Source organism: Sitophilus oryzae, unplaced genomic scaffold, assembly GCF_002938485.1.
Source record: "Sitophilus oryzae breed Bouriz unplaced genomic scaffold, Soryzae_2.0 scaffold_1063_pilon_pilon, whole genome shotgun sequence".
In the NCBI taxonomy this organism is placed as follows: Eukaryota; Metazoa; Arthropoda; class Insecta; order Coleoptera; family Curculionidae; genus Sitophilus; species Sitophilus oryzae.
Window position 1 is genome coordinate 1,310,647 of NW_022145686.1, and position 21,727 is coordinate 1,332,373.

A 21,727-nucleotide genomic window follows, 5' to 3' on the forward strand; every position below is an offset into this window, starting at 1 on the left:
GAAATTGCAATAAAAAATTTAAGGCTTCATTGCTCCAAGGGTATCAAAGTATTTAATACTAAATATTTACTGAAGATTATTTATTGATCAGATATTGTGATGCAATAATAAAAATTATACTACCTTATACAGAGTGTCCAAAAATTTATATTAAATAAGTACTAGCTTTAAACGGCAATAACTTGTTTAATTTAAATGGAACACTCTGTATCTTTTACGTGAATTAGATGCACAATTTAATTTACTATCAAATTGTACTATACCATTTCTTACCTATCTCTTCAAGTTTTCATAGAAAATGCATTTTCTTATAATTTAGACCTCATTTATCATGGAATATTGACATTTTAAATTTTTTTTAAAGCAACATATGTACAAATGTACAGGTGGTAAAAATAATAATATTGCAAGCCCATTTGTTTACAAAAAGAAAACTATTTAAATTTTTGTAAAAGAGTATACTAATTAGATATACCACCATTGTTTCCGCACAAAAATTAGTTAATTACATACTTAATTTATTTTTGAATTAATAAATTATTCTAAATAAATCTGAATTTGACTCAGAAATCAATATAATAATAAGTTATGAACATAAACTTCTCTGTTGTTATAAATAAGCATTCGTCAAAAAATAAAATGAAATTTATAAGGTGTTACTTTTCACCACACTGTCTAATACACGTACAAAATTCAGTTTTTTAGTATTTGGAGCAATTATTATTAATCAACGTAAACAGTCAATTAGTGTAGTTTGAATACTGGGATCATATTAATTGGCCCTCTTTAACAAAAAAAATTAAACAGTTTTTTTATTTTTTAATAAAATAAGCGAAGTATATCTACAATTTTAGTATCTGTACCTTTTGAAAATTTGTTACATCTTTAAAAATAATCTAAAATGTCAATATTACATGGGTATAGTGATAAATAATAATAATGTAAAAATCAACCCTTATAACAGATTACAGAACATTTGCATGTGTTCAAAACATACGAAATTGTAACATTGTATACAAGAGTAACGAGTTGGTCTGTGTTGCCGCCATCTTCACATTTCTGTACTGCCGATTTTCTGGTAATACTGTATTCAGTGCTTCAGAATCTGATATTTATTTTTCTATATCAGAATTTATTTCGGCCCTTGGCCTTTCTATAATATCCACTTCTCCTTCTTTCATGTCATCGTCATGTTCAGTAGTTAATTCGTAATCTTCGTTCAAACAGTCTTGCATGAGCTGTTGCAATCGTTCTTGCTCTGCCTCATATGAGTACATATAAAAAATAATAATTATTTAATAAAAAAATGTCGATTATTTACTTTTTTAATCACAATTTACTCATTTTTTATTCAAAACAAATCAGTAAAATAACTTACCTTACACGAAATTATAAAATTATTTATGTAAAAAGAACATCACAAACGGTTGCGCGCGGACTGACACTCTGCATATGAGTATAAAAAGATACTAACTACATTAAACGATGCGCAAACCTACATTTCACATAAAATAGGAGAGACAGGAAGATACTAAGAGCGGCGCAGCATCTGATATTTCCATATTTTTGAAATATCGGGAAAAACTGTGACTGAGTCCGCGCGCGATCTCCGAAGGGTTAACGTTACCCAAAATTATTTATTTTTAATTTCTGCAAATATTCAGATTACACTAGTTCACAAACAAAAACATTAGACTAAAAAATGTATTTTATTTATATATTTTACAGTTTACAGTGATATCAATCTTAGCAAGAGACAGGTCATATTTGAAAAGTATACCCTATAATTTGCAGTGATCCTAATCAGCTTAGCTCTGACAATTTTAAAAGTCAAATTTTTGACAGATTTTCACAGAGCGTTAAAGAGGGTCTACAAATTATTTCTGAACATTTCTCGTCAAATCCAATTTAGTCGAAGAAAAAGACCACCTCAATAGCGTGTCAACCTTCTAAACCAAAGTTAACCCTTCGGTTTATCGCCCATTGTTAACGCCAAAACGTTCTCTGTAAACATGCAAATTATTTTCCGAGGTACGTGGTACTTTAATCCGTCCAACTGGCTGGAACACACACCTCGTCGCAGCACCCTGTCCGACTCAGAGTAATAAAACTGTAGGAATGGTAACAAACGTCGTATTTTCATAGGAGCGGTATTCCGTTAAAAATTAATAGTGAAATTATTTCGGTTCAGTTTGAAATATATCACATACTATCTGACAAGAGTTTTGGAGGAACCTTTTTTATTATTATTTATTCATTTTATTAGGATTATAGGGGAGTAAATAAAAATATGGTCATTTTTTTTAATTGTTATCAATAAGAAAGGAGATATAAAGAACGTGAAAAAATGCAAAAAAGACCGCAAAACTCGTAAATCCTGGATCTTGGTCTTGTAAAGTATTTTAAGTTGACGTGACGAGTTTTTTGCTGCTAAGACTTTGCTGGACGGCGCGGCGCGGCGCCTACTTCGTTTATGCGAAATCTAAACTGCGGTCTTCAAACATCAATGGCCTACCTACCTAGTGAGTGTCTAAATCGACTCCTACTCACGAGATATCCGGTTTCATCCGGCCTCAACACGGTGCTGCGTGAATGAGAAGTTTGTGTCAATAGATTTTACACTCGTGCCATGGAACAACAGCACGAGAGAGTTTCTAGAGTTCATACCCGTCCATCCACTCGCATCATCTAATGTCGCTTAACGTCTTGCGTAACTCTTGTACTTGGCGGTCTTGGTCTTGGTCCTACAGATCTAACGCTAGCATTTGTTTTAGTCTTGCCTTTTGTCGAAGATCAAAATCTCTTCATTGTTTCACCCCTTTGCGTATGCTTTTTATGTTCCCTTTTAAGTTGTACATTTAGAAGACGTTTTATCTCTCCAATATACGACTCACGACAGTCACAAGATATATTGTAGAAGCACTCTTTCTCCTGTTTCGATGATTCCAGTCTTTTTTTTTGTTAAAACACTTCTCAGGTTAGTTCCAGACTCAAAAACACCTTAAATTTTAGAACTGTTTAATTTTATACTGTCTTGCAACTAGTCATAATCTTATCAAGAAATTTACCAGGGTACAGATTCTGAAGCAAATCCGTTTTAAAATTACTTAGTTCAGAATTAAGAGATTCTTAGCCACTTCATATAGTGATTGCTCGATGATATTCTAATAATCGTGTCTTTTTCTTGACACAAAAGGGAAACGATATACACGGCTACAAATAGGCCACAAAACGGCCACAAATAGGAAACATTTTCGAAACCTATATATTTTAAATGGCCTTCTTACGTGTGATTTCAGGTTGGTGGCACTAGCCGTTTCCTGAAATGTTTCGAAACATTTTCTGCAATGTGTGTCCAAGATGTTCTCGTTTTCAGCAGCAAAACAAAATACTAAACTAAAATGGTCTATGTCTGTGTGTGGGTTTCAAAATGAAAACAAACATCAACAATGTCGACCTTCTCCATAATTTTTTGGTCTTAAGATCTTTGTTTTTAGGTTTTCTCGCACAAGAAATGTCTGGCAAAAGCAAATACATCGTTTAATTTAATAATATACTTTCATATTTTTAATGCCTCTTCTATATATCACTATTTGTTGCTATAAAATATGTTTGATTGAAATATAGATTTTTATTTTTATATCATGGTTCTAAAAATAAAAATATATAAATTAATGTAAGTAGAACGCGTTCTTATTGGTTTAAAAGCTCAACAGCCGATAAAAAACATATATGTTTAGTTAAAAACGCATTATCCAACATGGCGGAATTTTAATTCATTATTTTATAAAATTGGCATGGAGTCGGACAAAAATCATAGACATTATATCATATTTACTAAAAAGAGAGAAATTCGTATTTCAAAAAAGAATCGACAATAAATGGAAACCTTGTTAGGGCTATGTTTCGATTTAGCGCTATTTGTGTAGAAACTAGTCACATGTCAACAACGCCAATGAAAACTTCTGGTCGTAATAATTGAAACAATTTTATTTACTTATCATAACACAATTAAAACATAAAAACATATACATGTTGTCCATTGTGGGAAAAAAGAGAAAAAAAAGTTCGCTGGTAACATTTTTCTTCGGTCTCTTGTTGAGTATGGGTAGTGGCTTACTTAGTAGTGTTATTACATTTATTCCCAAAACAAATCATCTCTGTAATGCGTATAATAAATAATTAATTATAAAATCGCATAAGAAAAATATCTGTAATTGTACTCACCATACCACTTCCTTCTGCTTTTTTTATTATAGTACTATAAAAAACTTGAAGAATGCATAAATGCAAAAACTGCAGAACCAAATCCAAACAAAAAAGTAAGGTTATGTTCTGATACTTGACTTTATGTTCTCATATTTGATTTTAATAAAAAAGGTTGCTCATAAATTATGGAAAAATTTCAGGCACAAAACGGGTACGATACCTTTGTTTGAGCCACAGCTGTTCCTTAAAAGTTTCAAAAAATTTGTGACACTAAGATCTTTATTGTTATAGCTTATGTAGCGAAACCATATTTTGGTAAAATTTTTTGAAACAAAAACCCAAATTTATGTTACGAAACATATGCATCAAAAATGTGACGAAACTGTTTCGCAATGTTTCTAAGCAGAGATTTTGTTTCGATTTTGTGTCTAAAATGCTACTTGGGATTGTTTGAACTATACCTATTTTGGTGATTCAAAATGGTTCAACTGAGAATTTAAATACTGTCCTCAAGAAGTGCTAGTCAATTCATCGTTTCTACTGTCAAGAACATCCAGAAACGACAAACAGGAGCTTTTCTCTTTCTCACTGGTAAATCTAACGGAATTACTTCGTGAATAGGGATGGTTCAAAAAGGAATCCAACTGTCTATCGGTTCCATTACAGATTATGAAGATACCGTTTACATATCGACACTAGATTTCGGGTTTGACGTATTCTAAACTAATTCCTCTAAATATAGGACTTAATGAAGATACAAAAGTGTACAAAGGGGTGAAACAATAAAGTTATGTAGAAAACAAATAACACAATCAATATACTTATATGATACACTTGACCGAAATGTTGTATAAGTTAAAACAAATAAAGACTATACGAGTCTGAAATTCTTTTAGTTTTAATAGTGAATCATTGTCCACCATATTTAAGGAAATATTTATCATTAACTTTTACGTTGGATTTACACATAAATTTATTAATAGTTTCTCGTTATTTTCCTGTTTTATAGATTCATTGTCCTTTAAACTGATTGTATGGACTATAAAGATGTCACAGTTTATTAAAATAAAGTATTATATGGTTTTTAGTTAATATTCGGTGCTTATGTTCATCTCGAAGATCACAGAATTATTAAATTATCAAAATTATTATTTCCCACTAATAAATTAAATCTACCCATTATGTATTAACACCTCCATACGTATTTTTCTTACTCTGAGCTTTCAACACCTGAACCTGAGAAATAGCGTTTGAAAAAGACGGATTAAGCCAAGTTGAAGAGGCAGACAGGCACGTGCGATCCGCCCACTTATTTACAATCCAAACACTGCGATCAGGATTAAGTCAAAGTCAGTCTATTTGCCTTTAGAATAGCCAGAAAAGTATTTTTTTTAGTTCAGAGAACTTGATTGGAAAAGTTAATTGTTGGTTTTGTTGTTTAGAATTAGAGTTATCGGGTTAGTTCGATAATCTTTTGTCATGTTGACAGCAGCTGGCGTTGCTGTTCAATGAAATAAATAGAATTGGTTAGAGATAGAATACAATGTTCCAAATTCCATCTAACCAGTCCATTCTGGTTATTAGTATATACGGTTATCTTAGAAGGAAAGGTATCTATATAGGTAAGTCCGGGATAGGTGGCCATGTGGGAGAGTTGACCGACATCTGTAAATATCCAGCTATTGCGATGGCGCTCCATTAAGCAAGTGTCAACTATTTATCTTACATGTGCTGTAACTTCTATACCTACCGCGTATCATAAAATAAGTATGTCATACTTTTCGAGTTTTTAGAAGTAGTTTGTGGACGGTGAATTTTTTTTGATACTACGGTACAATGTTCTCCAATGCTCGCACATTGCTCCTCCAAATTCTAAATTCAATTCAAAACCAGATATGTATTTCTAAACTAAAAAATACTATGTATATTTAAAGAAGGCGTCCATTCTTCTCAAAGAAACCTGGTTTAAATTAAAAAGAGGTATAAAAAGACTCAAAGTCTCGGTCTCAAAGTATATATTAAATTAATCAGTGACACGTGTTTAAGTCAAACCATACACGCGTTCACATTTTACATATTAAAACAACAAAGAACGTGAACGTGTGTGTGGTTTGACTTTTATTGTATTTGTCTGATGATGCTCGTATGAGCGAAACACGTGTTACTGATTAATTTAATATATACGTTGAGACCGAGACTTTGAGTCTTTTTATACTTTTTTATTCTATGTATATTTGATTCTAACAACAACTTGACATTAGTAACCTTTTTATAAATATTTAAAGATCAATTCATTCTACTATGTAATAGATTTATTAGTTAAAAGCCCTAAATAAAACCTTTTAACCAATAAATCTATTGATATAGTAGATCTAAAATAGATAGAGAAATCTATCTAGTGATGGGCATTACGATTCTTTTTAGTGAATCGAATTACACGATTCAATTTCTCATATTAAATCGACTCCTACGATTCGTTCATTTGAGCGAACCACATGCACAATTTACGTTTTATAAAAACAAGAATCATAACTAATCGTACTACCGGCGATAATTTGGCCGGACAATTACTTAAAGCACAAGAAAAAGAAATATACAGTTCTTTCATTTGTTTTTAAACACATTATGACACTAGGACTAGCGTAATTGAATTGATTATTTTACAAATAATATTAAATTATCAATCCAATTTATATATACTATTTATTAAAGACTTCTTAAAATATCGCTTAAAAATTCCTTGCGTGTATGGGCGGCTATTCAGCTGAATCGGCGCATTGACGAACCGAATCAACCAATGCCGGAGTCAGCGAATAGTGAGTATGGGACTTTAAACACAAATAAATTATCATAATAAAAATTTGGTTTTAATTAGATTGAATATTATCGCTAAAAAATGAATTTTAAATTTATTACACAAGATTATATCTTCACTTTTATAGTAGATACTTTATTAATTACTTATATTTAAAATAAGAACAAAGTAAACTAAAAGATAATAAAAATTTTATAGCTTACAGCCATATCATACTGAACCATTTAGAATACCTAATTATGATATTTCTTTTAAATATCCCAAAAATATCGGACTTCTAAATAAGCAAATTAAAATTTTCTACTAATTAATTTCATTTTCTGTTTTAATGATCTAAAAGATTGTGAAATATAACATTTATGATTTATTATAATTACTTTAATAATATAGCCGTATTATTGTTAATAATGCTATTTTGCTTTTATCAAATTTAATAAATTAACGATATGAAATTTTAATATTTGATGGGTCGTTTTTTATTTAATCAAATTAATTGTTTTCAATATAAAAATTTGGGCAGTTTAAACTTGGCGTACTTTTTTATACATATACTCTCATTAGATATAATTTTATTTAATTTTTTCTTGGCTTTAGGTCAGGTAAACAATGAGAATAACGGTTTTTTTTTATATTATAAATTTCATTGACGTTTCGACCTGGTAAGGTCTTTATCAAATTTTATTACTTGAAAGTAGATTTCGGCGCATTGTTTCAGTTTTTATTTTAATTTTTATTGTTTTCTTTTTACAATTTTATCATTTTCATTCTTAGCGAAGAAAATAATCCAATATCCAACATTGGTATCAACACACACATAACATAAACATATCGATACAGTCGTCACAATTTTTGTAGAGAGACCATACACATTGAAATGGATTTTACAACACTTAATGTGTATTAGATATAATTATTTAAAAAGAAGAAAGAATTTATTGGGCAAGTCTACAGTAAGATTAGTCATGTTTTTAAAACATGACTACCCGTAGACACTCAGTGTTTCTGTCTTCCGGCTTCGTCAATACGGGAGGAATCAGCAACGATGAACTAGCGATCCTGAAAAAAAGAAGGGAAGCAAACGAGGCACAAGGCGCCATTTGCAGCCTGGTTAGGCAGTAGCTTATAATTTGAAGCGTTATTATCGAAAAACCGCTGCGGAGGCGTTCCAACACACATCGCCGCTCTCACCTTGGCCCAGAGAAAACAATAAACAAAAGATGTTATCGTGGAGACTATAATAAAAAGAAGAAAGAATTTATTGGGGCAAGTCCACAGTAAGATTAATCATGAGACATGACTAAAACATGAGTACCCGTAGACACTCAGTGTTCCTGCCTTCCGGCTTCGTCAATACGGGAGGAATCAACAACGATGAACTAGCGATCCTGAAAAAAAGAAGGGAAGCAAACGAGGCACAAGGCGCCATTTGCAGCTTGGTTAGTCACTTTCGGTAGTAACGCTTCAAATTGTAAGCTACTGCCTAACCAGGCTGCAAATGGCGCCTTATGCCTCGTTTGCTTCCCTTCTTTTTTTCAGGATCGCTAGTTCATCGTTGCTGATTCCTCCCGTATTGACGAAGCCGGAAGGCAGAAACACTGAGTGTCTACGGGTAGTCATGTTTTAGTCATGTCTCATGACTAATCTTACTGTAGACTTGCCCAATAAATTCTTTCTTCTTTTTATTAGTCTCCACGATAACATCTTTTGTTTATAATTATTTATATAGATATTTTAATTTTTGTTTTATATAAATAAATTTAAACTGGATAGATTGTATGTCAGACATCATAGTTGTTTAAGACCTTTTATACCAAATAATTTATGAAGTAACGTCAATATTTGGATGAAAATTAGTGTCTGGGAGTTTTTTGACATAAAAATTTGATCTTGTTATCAATATGACTCCTATTTGTAGGGGACATCACCTAAATCTATTTTAAGTATTTTGAATAATAGTAACTTTTCGTCCGTACCTGTATAAAACTATGGAGTGAAAAAATATACATTTCCGGAAATGTTTACCTTAAAAATGTCTCTTGGTAAAAATCGCTACCAGCAACCGTTCTCAAGATGGTTAGAAGGAAAATAGTCAATACGCATGTCATTATTACAAAAAATAAAAATAAACATGTTGAGTTGAGTTGAGAGATAGTTGCTTGACTGAAATAATAAATTTGGGAAATAAATTTTTCTGCGAAAAATAATGATAAAACAGTTTCTGTTCGAGCTTTTGGCACAAAAACATTTCAAATTTATTATTTCAGGCTGGTAACTATTTAGACAACAAGTTTAATTTATTTCAATGATGTATTGATATTTTCGATTCAAAATATCTCGAGGACCATTGCTCGTAGCCATTTTTACCACAAGACCTTTTTTACGTAAATAACTTCGTAAATGTATATTTTTTACTCAATAGTTTTATACAGGTAACAGGTACGGACAAATAGTTATTACTCTTCTAACCTGTTAAATAAATAATCAGTCATATTGACATCAAAATTAAATGTCTCGTGTCAAAAAACTCCAAAAGTGGACACCAATTTTCATGCAAATATTGACGTTACTTCATAAATTATTTGGAAAAAATCGAAATAAAAATTAAATTTCTACACCCTGTATCTCCGAAACTAAGCATTTTAGGGCACACATTTATACGAACTTTTTTACTTATTTTTATATGCAGAATAAGTTTCCGGAATACAGTTCGGTTTTACTCATTTTAATGTAGTTCTTCTTCTTCCTGTGCCTTGTGCTTAGCCGCACGTTGGCGATTGTCTGTACTCTTCATATAATGTGTAGAGTGCCGTTTTCGGTTCTTCGAAATATGGTGGCTGCATCGCTGATGATGTTACACCAATCCCGTAGTTTCTTAGCCAGGAATGTTGTTTTCTTCCTGGGCCTCTATTTTTCCTTGTAAAATTAGTTTAGGAATGTAATATTTGTCTCCTCTAAGGATATGGCCGAGGTAGGAAACTTTTCTTTCTTTAACTGTATTAAATACTTTTCATTCATAGCCTGCCGTTCTTAAAACTTCTTCGTTGGTGGCATGTGTGGTCCATGGTACACGTAAGAGTCTCCGGAGAGTCCACATTTCAAAAATCGAGTCTTTCGATTCTTGGTTCTAGCCTTGAGAGACCACGTTTCTGCAACGTATATAGTATGTAGCATTTTACTAACCGTAGTCTAAGTGCTAGCGGGAGTTCTAAGTTTAAATTCTCCATCACAGTCCCATCGTTCATTGATCATGGCACCTAGATATTTAAATCGTGGTACTCGCTCTATAATATTTCCATCCACCGTCAATGCGGTGTTGATTATAGGCTGGCGTCTTATTACCATAAGTTTGGTCTTGGCAGGGTTGATTTTCAGACCGACACGATTATTTACTGGAGATCTTCTAAAATTGGTGCTAGGATTACCGTATCATCTGCATATCTTATACTGTTAATTGGAACTCCGTTAATCGTAATTCCTCCACTTTCTCCTTCCAGAGCCATTTGAAATATCTTTTCGACGTATATATTAATAAGTATTGATGACAGTATACAGCCCTGGCGGACACTTTACAACCTTTTTTAATGTAGTTCAGGAATAAAAAAGAGGTTAGAGCGGAAGGTCTTGATTAGAACGACAGGAATTAATGGCGAATGGAAATAGGACACAATGATATTTAAAATGACAAAATATAACCTGTAATTTATTAAAACAAATCCCTTCTACCTATTTTTTCGGCTTCAGTATATAGCTCCAAGGCCTGCCAAATAAATCTCAATTAAAACATCAAACAAACCGTCCTCCCCGCCACTCCCCCTACCCCATCCTCACTCGTCTAATTACCGCCAGTCATCAGCAGCGGCACAGAGATCGAAAATTAGCCCGTCCGGCAATAATTACGAAGTCCCGATGCGCCAAAACAAAGTTACGCGCGACAGCTAATTAATTTTTTAATTAGCGACCGGGGTCCCCGCCGCCACGAAACAATGGCCCATTAACCGGAAATTGACTTATCCCGGATTAATTACCCGTACAAGAATAATAACTAGCCGTCCCCTCCCTCGTGCCGGTTGCACGGGGAACAACGGAGAGGGGATAAGAGAATATAAAGTAGAAAACGGTGGTGAAGGGAGGGGGAGAGTGTTTTCCGCTGAGGTTGCCAGATCTTGTGATTTATTTTGGATTTTAAGACAAATAAATATTCAATTTATATTAATAGATACCTCTTTAACTAGGCGAGTATATTTGAATGAAGTTTATGAAGTATTCCGAACTGTATTCCAGAAACTTTGGCAGCGTATTCTGTAGATAAAAATAAGTAAAAAAGTTTGTATAAATGTATGTCCTAAAATGGTTAGTTTCGGAGATACAGGATGTAGAATTTTCATTTTTATTTCGATTTTTTCCACATAATTTATGAAGTAACGTCAATTTTTGGATGAAAATTGGTGTCTGGGAGTTTTTTGACATGAAAAATTTGATTTCGATATCAATATGACTCCTACGTGTAGAGGGCGCCACCTACATAATTTTAACTGGTTTGAAGAGTAATAACTTTTCGCCCGTACCTGTATAAAACTACTGAGTAAAAAAACATACATTTACGACGTTTTTTACATAGAAAAGGTCTCTTGGTAAAAATCGTTACGAGTAATGATTCTCGAGATATTTGGAATCGAAATGACAAAACAAACATTAATATTGTTTTATTAATATTGTCGTCATTGACATAAATTAAACATAAACATGTTGACTCAATAGTTATTAGACCGAAATCGTAAATTTGAAATACTTTTGTGTCTAAAGTTCAACAGAAACTGTTTTATTATAATATAAATTGCAAAATAAAACACTAAATCACCACAATACACCAAAACACTTTTACTTTTACACTAGACGCGCGTTTCTCTAACCAGGTTAGCATCATCAGCAGATGATTACAAACTCAAATTTTGGTGTATTGTAGTGATTTAGTGTTTTATTTTGCTGTGTAACACCAAGGCTCCAACCCAAACTGTAATAATATAAATTGAAGAAAAGTTTATGATTAATAATTTATTATTACAGTTGGGGGTTAGAACCTTTAGTGTAACACAGCAAAATAAAACACTAAATCACCACAGTATACGTGGTATAGGTAAGTCATAAAAATATATTTTTACAAATATGTAGGAAAATACAAAGGTACCTAATTATTTAAAATTTTAAAAAAAAATCTGTATAATTTTTAAAAAGATGTCAAAATTGACAAATATATCAACACTATTTCTCGACATTTTAAAATCATCGGGTGGACATATTATGGATGGGAAACTTAAATTAAGATCTTTGAAAGGACTTTTAGGAACTAAAATACAGGGTGTTTCAAAAAACATGTGCCATCTTTCGTGAGGAGATTGCTCACGTAAAAATAAGATTTACTTTTCATATCAACATAGGCCCGATTCTGCTTTTTTTTCCGTAACTACAGGGTGTTAAAGTCTTAATAATTTTTCGATTTATGATAATTTTCTTCCAAGTACTTTTAGTGATTCGAACGAAATGTTGAGGTTAAAAGTTACTGTAAGTGCTACATATTTTCATGCTAAAAAAGTGACGATAAATTCATCAGAGACGTGCATATGGGTTATCACTGGAACATTTAAAAAAAGACATGTGCGCCACTGATTTTTTTTTTATTTTGATATCAAAATTATGTAGGCCGTTTAATGCCAATTAAAAGCTATCTCTTGATATTTTGTCAAATTCGGTCTCCTTGATGAGATAAACGCAATTTTATTAATCACAATTAATAAAATTAACAAATTGTATATTTTACCTAATTTATTATTAAATATTATTACTATTAGTCCAACCTACAACAGTTTCAAATAAGAAAATAATGGTATTTAAGATAATTAGAAAATATCTAATTTTAAAACGTCCATACCCAGGTTTATAGAAACTTTTTTTCATATTTTTTGATGAGGAATCAATGAGTACTTATTTAAAACTTTCGCAGGCTAATAATATTAATTTTTTTGAAGGTTGCTATTAGATTTGGATGAAGGCATATTAATAAAATTTCGTTAATTTCATCAAGGAGGCCGAAACAGACAAAATATTCAGAGACAACTCTTAATCGGTATTAAACTGCTTATACACTATTTCGCTAACAAGAGGAAAGAAAAGTCAGTGGCGTATATGCTTTTTTTAGAAAAATATTCCAGTGATATGTCGACACATTTTTAAACAACTTTACCCTCAAAATTTCATTCGAAACGCTAAAAGTACTTGGAAGAAAATTATAATAAATCGAAAAAATATTAAGACTTTACGTAGCTACGAAACAAAGCAGAATCGGACCTTTGTTTATATAATAAATAAATCTTATTTTTACGTGAGGAATTTCTCCACGAGAGATGGCACATGTTTTTTGAATCATCCTGTATACAATTATACATCAACTTGTAAGAATATGATATATTGATAGTTATTACTTCCCCACGTACGTATATATAATCTCTAGATATAAATGATTAAAAATCTATTTTTCGTATAAAAAAATATTTACTGGTGTATAAATGTATCAATAACAATGCGACGCTTTTTATAAGAGATAGCAGCGGAACATATTGGCGTTTTTCAGAACACATTTCTCTTAAAACACAAATAGATACGTTGTCACTTCCTACAGGAACATACCATCAAAAAAAAATCGGCAACGCTGCCTCCAATACCCCTATATACGGCCGGTTTTCGTACGATTGGCAGCCGAAAGAATCCTCTCGCCATCTCTCTCTCTCTCTCTCGCTCACCGCCTCTGTGCCCGCAGCCGAATCCGCCCCTGTTATTGGTCGTCGCGTACACGCCGATCGAGAGGGGGCAATAAAATCAATTTAATGCCTCCACTTGTTTCAGCTGATCGTACAACGGCATATTGTGACATAATCGCGGCGAGAGCGAGACGGAAATAGACGGGAAAGTCGAGAGAGAGATCGTGGAGGTAGGAAACTGGGACGGATTGTGGGCTGTAGACGATGTTATTTGGAGAAGAATATTGTTATTTATGAATGATTATATAGTATGTATATCTATTGTAAAGAATAATTGGCCCAGATTGCAGAAAACGTCTTTTATAACCGTACACTTATGTTCTCAATCTTCAGAGGAGCATCTAGAGATTTTTGGGAAGCGTAAATTCTTATCAAATGTATTTTTTATGATTAAGTAAGGAATGGAGAGAAAAATATCGTATAAAGTTCAATGTTTATTGAACTTTTTACAACATTTATTTTAAAGTTATTTAACTTCAAGACTAACGTAGAAGCATGCACAAAATTTCATGTGAGTGTATCCTCAGAGAAATATATCATAAGGCAATCCTTTGAAATTCTGAAACGTATAACAGTATACAGTACAGGTTTAGAAGAAAATTCAAGAGGGAAAACAACATATACCTACAATAATCCGAACATCTCTAGTCAGCGAAAGACTGATATCTAGACCATCTGGAAGTCCCTCGCATCGGCAACCTGAAAGAATATTTCCTTTATAGTTATCTATATTTCCTAATCAAAATATCCTATGCCCTATTCACAAGACAAGTATTGTTTATCGTTTTATATTATTAGTGTTCTATAATATCATTATATTAACATCAGAGATAGACTAAAAGCATTCCAAAATATGTTAATAACCAGATTTCAATATCAAGTTAGCGTTTATTTATACTACAATATTTCCGTATAATTCTAGTAAAAACAAAAAAAACTAAAATAGCTACCACATCCACAGCTTTTCAATTAAATAGAATTAGCCGCCCACAATAACATGTTTAAATAGTAAGAATCTTAATTATATACTTATAGATACAATACGTATACTTACACATACTGTTAATTCTATTCTTTAATTAGTTTTCTATATTTTAAGAATTTTCAGTACACAGTTTACAAAGTCATAGCTACGCAGTATTAATATTTTATATCAGTATTATAAAATGAGTATCACAATAATAATATCCAATATTATTTTTCTTTATTTTACACACTTCTCTTTATTTTAATTATAGTACAATATCTTGCGTATCATATACATACAAATTATGTTCCACAAATTATTTTCATATTTTACTATATTTACTAGCCCTTTTTTATCAATATACATTTTTACCAATTCTTATTTTAAAATTTTAAACAATTTCCTTTTTTCAGTTACCTATTTATTCAATCATTAGAGTTTGAAGTAAGATTAGGTATTATTAGATATATTACTATTAGTAGGTATTTCTTGAAAAGAGCAGACATTTTGCCACTGAAAAATAAATCAATTGAAGGGGTTGCTGCAATAACCAGGCAGCTCCATTTTAATAAATTTGTGGAAAATTTGTTATTGCAGCCACCACTTCAATTAAAGTTCAGGAAAATGATCTAAATAAGTTTTTTTAAACTATAATAATTAGAAAAGAAGTGACAATTAAAAAAACACTGTATAAAATTAAATGAATAGAATTATCAATAATATATAAAACATTGTAATATATAATAAGCAAATAAGTCGTCAAACATAGAATGTATATGTATTTTAGTAAGTATAAGCAAATAAAAACTACTAATTAACAAGTGCAGCTATTACAATAATTAATCATTTTTCAAAATTAAACATGGTTATGAATAATATTCATACAATTTCAGCGAAAAAAATGGAAATGTATTAGATAGAGTAAAGGAGGGAAATAGGGCAACATAAATTTCATAGGATCACATTCTAACACACACAACCAAGCGACTCAGCCGCAATATGAAAGTGACACCTAAGACCGTGCTTTTATAGCTAGTCACTGTAAATATCTCGTTGCCGTATTTCCACTGATAAAAATGTTACACGTAGAAATGTTGAATGATACTTCATTGGGGTAGTATATACTTCATTGGGGTAGCTTGGGGTAATAGGGCAACATTAATTCATAATTAGAAATTATAGTTTTAACAAAAAGTAGGCGAATTTACAAAAAATAGCTTTTATTTTCCAAAAAATAAAGAATATGTACTTTTAATCAACAAAAAACAACAAATCATTTCAAAACTCGGATAACGGGATGCAGTCGTCGCAGAATCTATCAGATGGAGTGCAGATTTCATGGACCCATTTCGAACAACTTACACATTGAATCCAATCACACTTGGGACCTTTTTTGTCCATATAACATCCTTTACAGCTTGCACAAAAATCTGATTCATCAAATTCGAGTTCTGAATCATCGCTTTCCTTTAATTCTACCTCTGTCTCGGTGCATGTCTGATGAACTAGAGCAGTAATTCATTCCCTTTGAAACAGTTTTCTTTCTCTGAACTTTTGCGCTTTTTCCAGGTTTTTTCTTCGCAAGTGTTAACCTATTATTTAATTTCTTACTTTACACTTTTATTATTTATTATTATTATTTTTAGACTTTGTCGCTCTTTCTTCTTTCTGTTTTAATTTCTTTATTTTTTCTTCTTTCTTTGCTCTTTTCGCGGTAATTGTTTCCGGTGATGTTAGCACTTCAGCATGTTGCTTTCGGTGACCTCTGTTGTTACTTGGTCTTGGTTCTATGCGAGGAATTGGGAGAATTTCTTCGAATGGATTTCGAAATCATTTTATTTAATAGATACGTTATAAAAATGTTTAGGGTAATATGCCGCACTACCATTTTAGTGGTGCATATTACCCCAGAATATAAAATATATGTTTTAACTAAGAATCGCCAACTCCAGTGTAAACCTGGTAAACGCTACATACGAAAAATGTTAGGTTAGAAACCCTACTTTACCAGTAATATAATGTTTAAATCGGATTATTAACACCTGGTTCGACAAACTTTTGCGAAATATGTTGCAAATTTTTTTTTGAGATGTACTTACCGGTTTTTTAGCACCAATCGTTTAAGTTTAATCACAATCATAATAACAATCAACCAAGCATGCGCTCAGCGCTATCTTTTTAAACAAAACAGGTGTCCACTGTTGGAATTTTGCCAACTTTCGTGTACGACTTAAAAATAGACTGCGGCATATTACCCGATGCGGCATATTTCCCCGCTTTACTCTATATTTACACAATTATACATGCCTAGTTCTGCATTGTATAAAATTGTTCTAGATCAATATTTATTTTCAATTACTCAAATATAATCCACCGCAAAACGAAAAAAAAATATCAATATTAACTTATTTAACTTGTACCTAATTATATATGTTAAATATAATTAATCTTGGTAGTAACAAGTCACTGATTATGTGTTGATTCAGGTTCAAATTGCTCCTCTATTTAGTAACAATCTATTTTCTACGGCGAACCACTTGACAGTCGGCTCGGCACTTTGATCTCTTAAGTGTTTGTCAATGACCTTCGCATTTCAAATATGCTTACTTAAGTGTATTTCTCTCAAGATCTCTCACAGAGGAAATGTATACTAAACGTTACGGAGTTTCAACTAATTTTGTATTTTTTAACGCATATTGTATTATTTAGATATTAAGTATATGAAATATATATAGTTCATATCAAATAAACCTTTAGTGACGTGATTAAGCTTGACCGACACAGCGTTGCCCACTTTTACATATTTTCTTTTAATCAAAATATTAAGGAAACAAAAATAAATTAATTATAAATATATAAACAGTTATTATTTACATCAACAAAACTCACCTTCTTAGGAGGACTTAAGGGACATAAATGGCCATTACTACCACTTTCCCGTTCAAAATATTCTAATATAAAGTTGGGAACAGTTTTTTACCGCTTTTAAGTTATCTTGTACACTTCGCACTAACAGAGGTTCTAAAAAGAACAGTGTTCGACTGCAAGGTCTCCTAGAAAACATTTTTAAGCTTAAAGTATCACAACACTATTTATTTAAACCAAAAACTCGTAACTCAAAACTAAAGTGTCAAAACGAACGACAATGTCAGGAAATAAATAAATAAATGTGACAACTTCATATTTTTACAGCAGAAAAATAAACCTTAATCTCCAGCGGGAAATTTATATTCCAGTTAGTCAGCCCGGCGCCGAATATATCCATGGTTGGCAACAAATGGCAACAATCGATTACGTAACTAAAAGTGTAACTGGTATAAAATATATTTTGTAATTTTAACCATCCTTTTTTATTTTATTATATACATTTACGTATATGTATAATATTAAAGGTAAAAGAGTCAGTTTATTTGAATTTAGTTTTTTATTATTTTTGGTTAATTTTAATTACGTTCTTTGTATGACATAATTAAATAAGTATTGATTCTAGTGTATTTTAACTTTTTCACTAAGTTTAATTAATACTGATAGATTTATTTTTTAATACTAATTAGTGTGAAGTGTAAGAAGAAAAGTGAATAAATGGTGAATGTAATTTTAAACTACTCTATTTTAATATCTACCTATTATTATCTATTCCTAATAGTTGATACACGAACAACTTGTAAAATCTAATATAGTATTTAGCTATAATTTTACAATCAAATATTTTCCTTCGGAGTATGTATTTATATACGAGACTACTGTTAATTATTCCGCGTGAGTAGACTAACAAAACATGGAAGAAAATGTGCGAACTAATTTCAACAGCAAATTGCTTCGATATATTTACACAGCGTTCGTGCTTTTAACACAATTATTAAAATACACATTATTTTGTGTTATGTTTCTATTAGAGTCTTTAAATATGGTGACTAGAGAATGCAATCCCGATCTCGCGGGATCCCGATCTCGCAAGATCTCGTCTTATTTTTCGGCATCAATCCCGAAGCATAATATGACGTCATATAATATATGTCATTATGAAGACGACTTGGAGCAATGGAAAGCTAACGAGGCCTTCCAATTGCCCAGCAAATATCTCATGAGGAAAGAAATTAAAAATATAATCACACGATTATATCGTAAAGAAGCAAACCAAGCAGAGATTAATACGACAGTATTAAACGAAGATGACTTGCCTCTTCCTATGATTGCAGAGGATTTGAATTTACGTGCTATTGCTGCACAAACTAATACATCAAGAGGAATTAGAAGAAACTCTGCGAGCGTCTAAGTCCTTTTATACGTATATCGACGAGCTTGGACAAATTAGAGTCAGTCATAAAAAAATAAATGGATTTATTTAAGTGTGGAGCAACAAGGGGGAGATTTTTGCAGTTTGCATATAATTGTTTAGTCACGCTGTTGCCAACCAGTGTTGAGTCGGAGAGGGCATTATCATCAGCTGGGTACATTGTAACGGACATTAAATAAGACTTAACTACTTCCTAATCTTCTTGAGTTATACTCTGTTTTGATTATGCCAATTTCCAAAAAAAAACTTAATCATTTAGTTAGTAATATTGAAGAATAAAGGTTTTCGTTTTCTTTCGAAAAATATTTTATTTTAATTAACCTCACTGTCACAAACAAGCAGTTTTCATCGTTTTCAGCCATCCGAACTTGACATTTTTTATGACTAGACGAGATCCCGAAAATTTAGGGATCCCGCGGGATTGAAAATATTAACCCCGCGGGATCTCGAATTTGCGATCTCGAGTCGGGATTGCATTCCCTATTGGTGACTAGTAATATTTGTTATAAAAGTATCTAATATATGTACATTTTTAGAAAAAAAAAATTCTTAAATGTCATAATTTTTAAAAAATGTTAATTTATAATTTAGTGAAATCATACATCCATACCTACAACATGGTGTTATAAATAAATAAAAAACAGTTTCTGTACTCTGTGCGCATATTTGAAGTAAAACTTCTAACTAGCAGCTAATAAATTGAAAGATTTGAAAGGTATATATTATTTTATGAATTAATAAAAAAATAGAGTTAATATAAAACCGTATACTATTCTAGCTTTATAATTTTATGTTTTTTTTTTAATTTTTATTAAAAAACGATAATTCGCCCGGCCGGATAGCCCTGGCAACTGTGGCAATTAAACCAAAATATTACTATATCTATATCTCTGACTATTACTAATCAACAATTTGTTTTGTGTGGCCTGTGATCTGTTTTTGTTAATGAGAAACCATGTAAATAAATTTATACTCAATTTTACACCTCTATGGATCACCAGCTAATAACGCAACAAATTTCCAAACAGAAAAAAAAAATCCTTCTATATTGCACATTTTGATATTGACGTACACCATTTTTAATCCCATTTTAATAACCAAACTTTCATATTAAACTATGTATTTATTCTTCATTTCTGTCGATTCTAGAAGTAATTTTAAATTTCATCAAAATAATAGACTCCCAAAAATATTAATTAGTATTTTTCTAATATGCGAAATATATAGGTAATTTATCATTAAATAATTGGGTCTATTACCTACTTTCTGGCAGATTCATTTCTTCGAATTTCGCCACTAGAAGAAAATCTAAAAAAAAATAGTTATTACACAAAGAAGAATATTTTTAAAATATTTAAATATGCACACCTGTACAAACAGATATGTCTATTTTGAGGACATCAACGGTTTTTAATAGAAGACACACTAATTGATCACACTAATTAATCACAATACATCAAAACACTTTTTTACACACTGGACGCGCGTTTTGTGAATTATGTAAGCATCATCAGCAGATGATTAATTGTGTAAAAAAGTGTTTTCGTGTATTGTGGCGAATTAGTGTTTTATTTTGCTATTGTAACACCAAAGGTTCCGAGCCCTAACTATATCAATCTCCCCAGTTTTACAACCAAACCAAACACAAAATCGTAAAAATTTCTGTGCGGAAATGCATCATTCTCTTTTTTCGACTCTAGAATAACTGAAATCAGTTACATGAAAACGTGTTCGTGCTTTACATTCTAAACACTTTTATTGTGTAGGTATGACCTTAACCTAGTATAGATACTGTAATTTAGACATCAATATCGTACCGAGAAATGAACTAACAAACCATACCAAACCAAAAAAACCTAACCAAAGCAATCAAAAAACACTGTAAGCTAAAACGCGTCAGTGTGTTTTGCTAAATTGTCCAGTACTATTAATAAGTAAAAATGGTACCTATACTTCTGCAAGGAGTTTTTTTGCGTGTCTATGTTTAGAAAAATTTCTATAATGAAAAACAGAAACGTGTTTTTATGTAACTGGTTTCCGCCATTCTAAAGTGTAAAAACTGAAAATGATGCATTTCCACAGAAAATTTTACATACTATTCAAAAGAGCTTTCAAATACTAAATAAACAAATGTTTCTTACATATCTGATTTCAAGTAAACTAAAATAGCCCTGATTTCAGCTATTCTAAAGTTGAAAAACTCGAAAGGGATGCATTTCCGCAGAAAATTGTCTATGACATACTATCACAGTTTAAAGAATATTTTTTTTTAAACTGTGATACCTATTCGAAAAGGCTTCTAAATACTAAATAAACAAATATTTCTTACAAAACTGATATCAAACAGGGTGGAATGATTTCAACGGATGATGGAATCAACGGATTTTTTAATTTTAATCATGGATTCAAATAAAAAAAATCAAATTGTTTAAAAACTTATGATAAATCGAAGGATAACTGTAAAAATGATAAAAAATTTCCTATAAAGCTAAAAAAGTATTACTATATCAAATACACCCTATAAGTATATCCATTCATCAAATAAGCACAGTTAAATTGCACTTGCTGTTTGGTTTGGTTTGTGAAACTACTTCCTAATCTTCTTGAGTTATACTCTGTTTTGATTA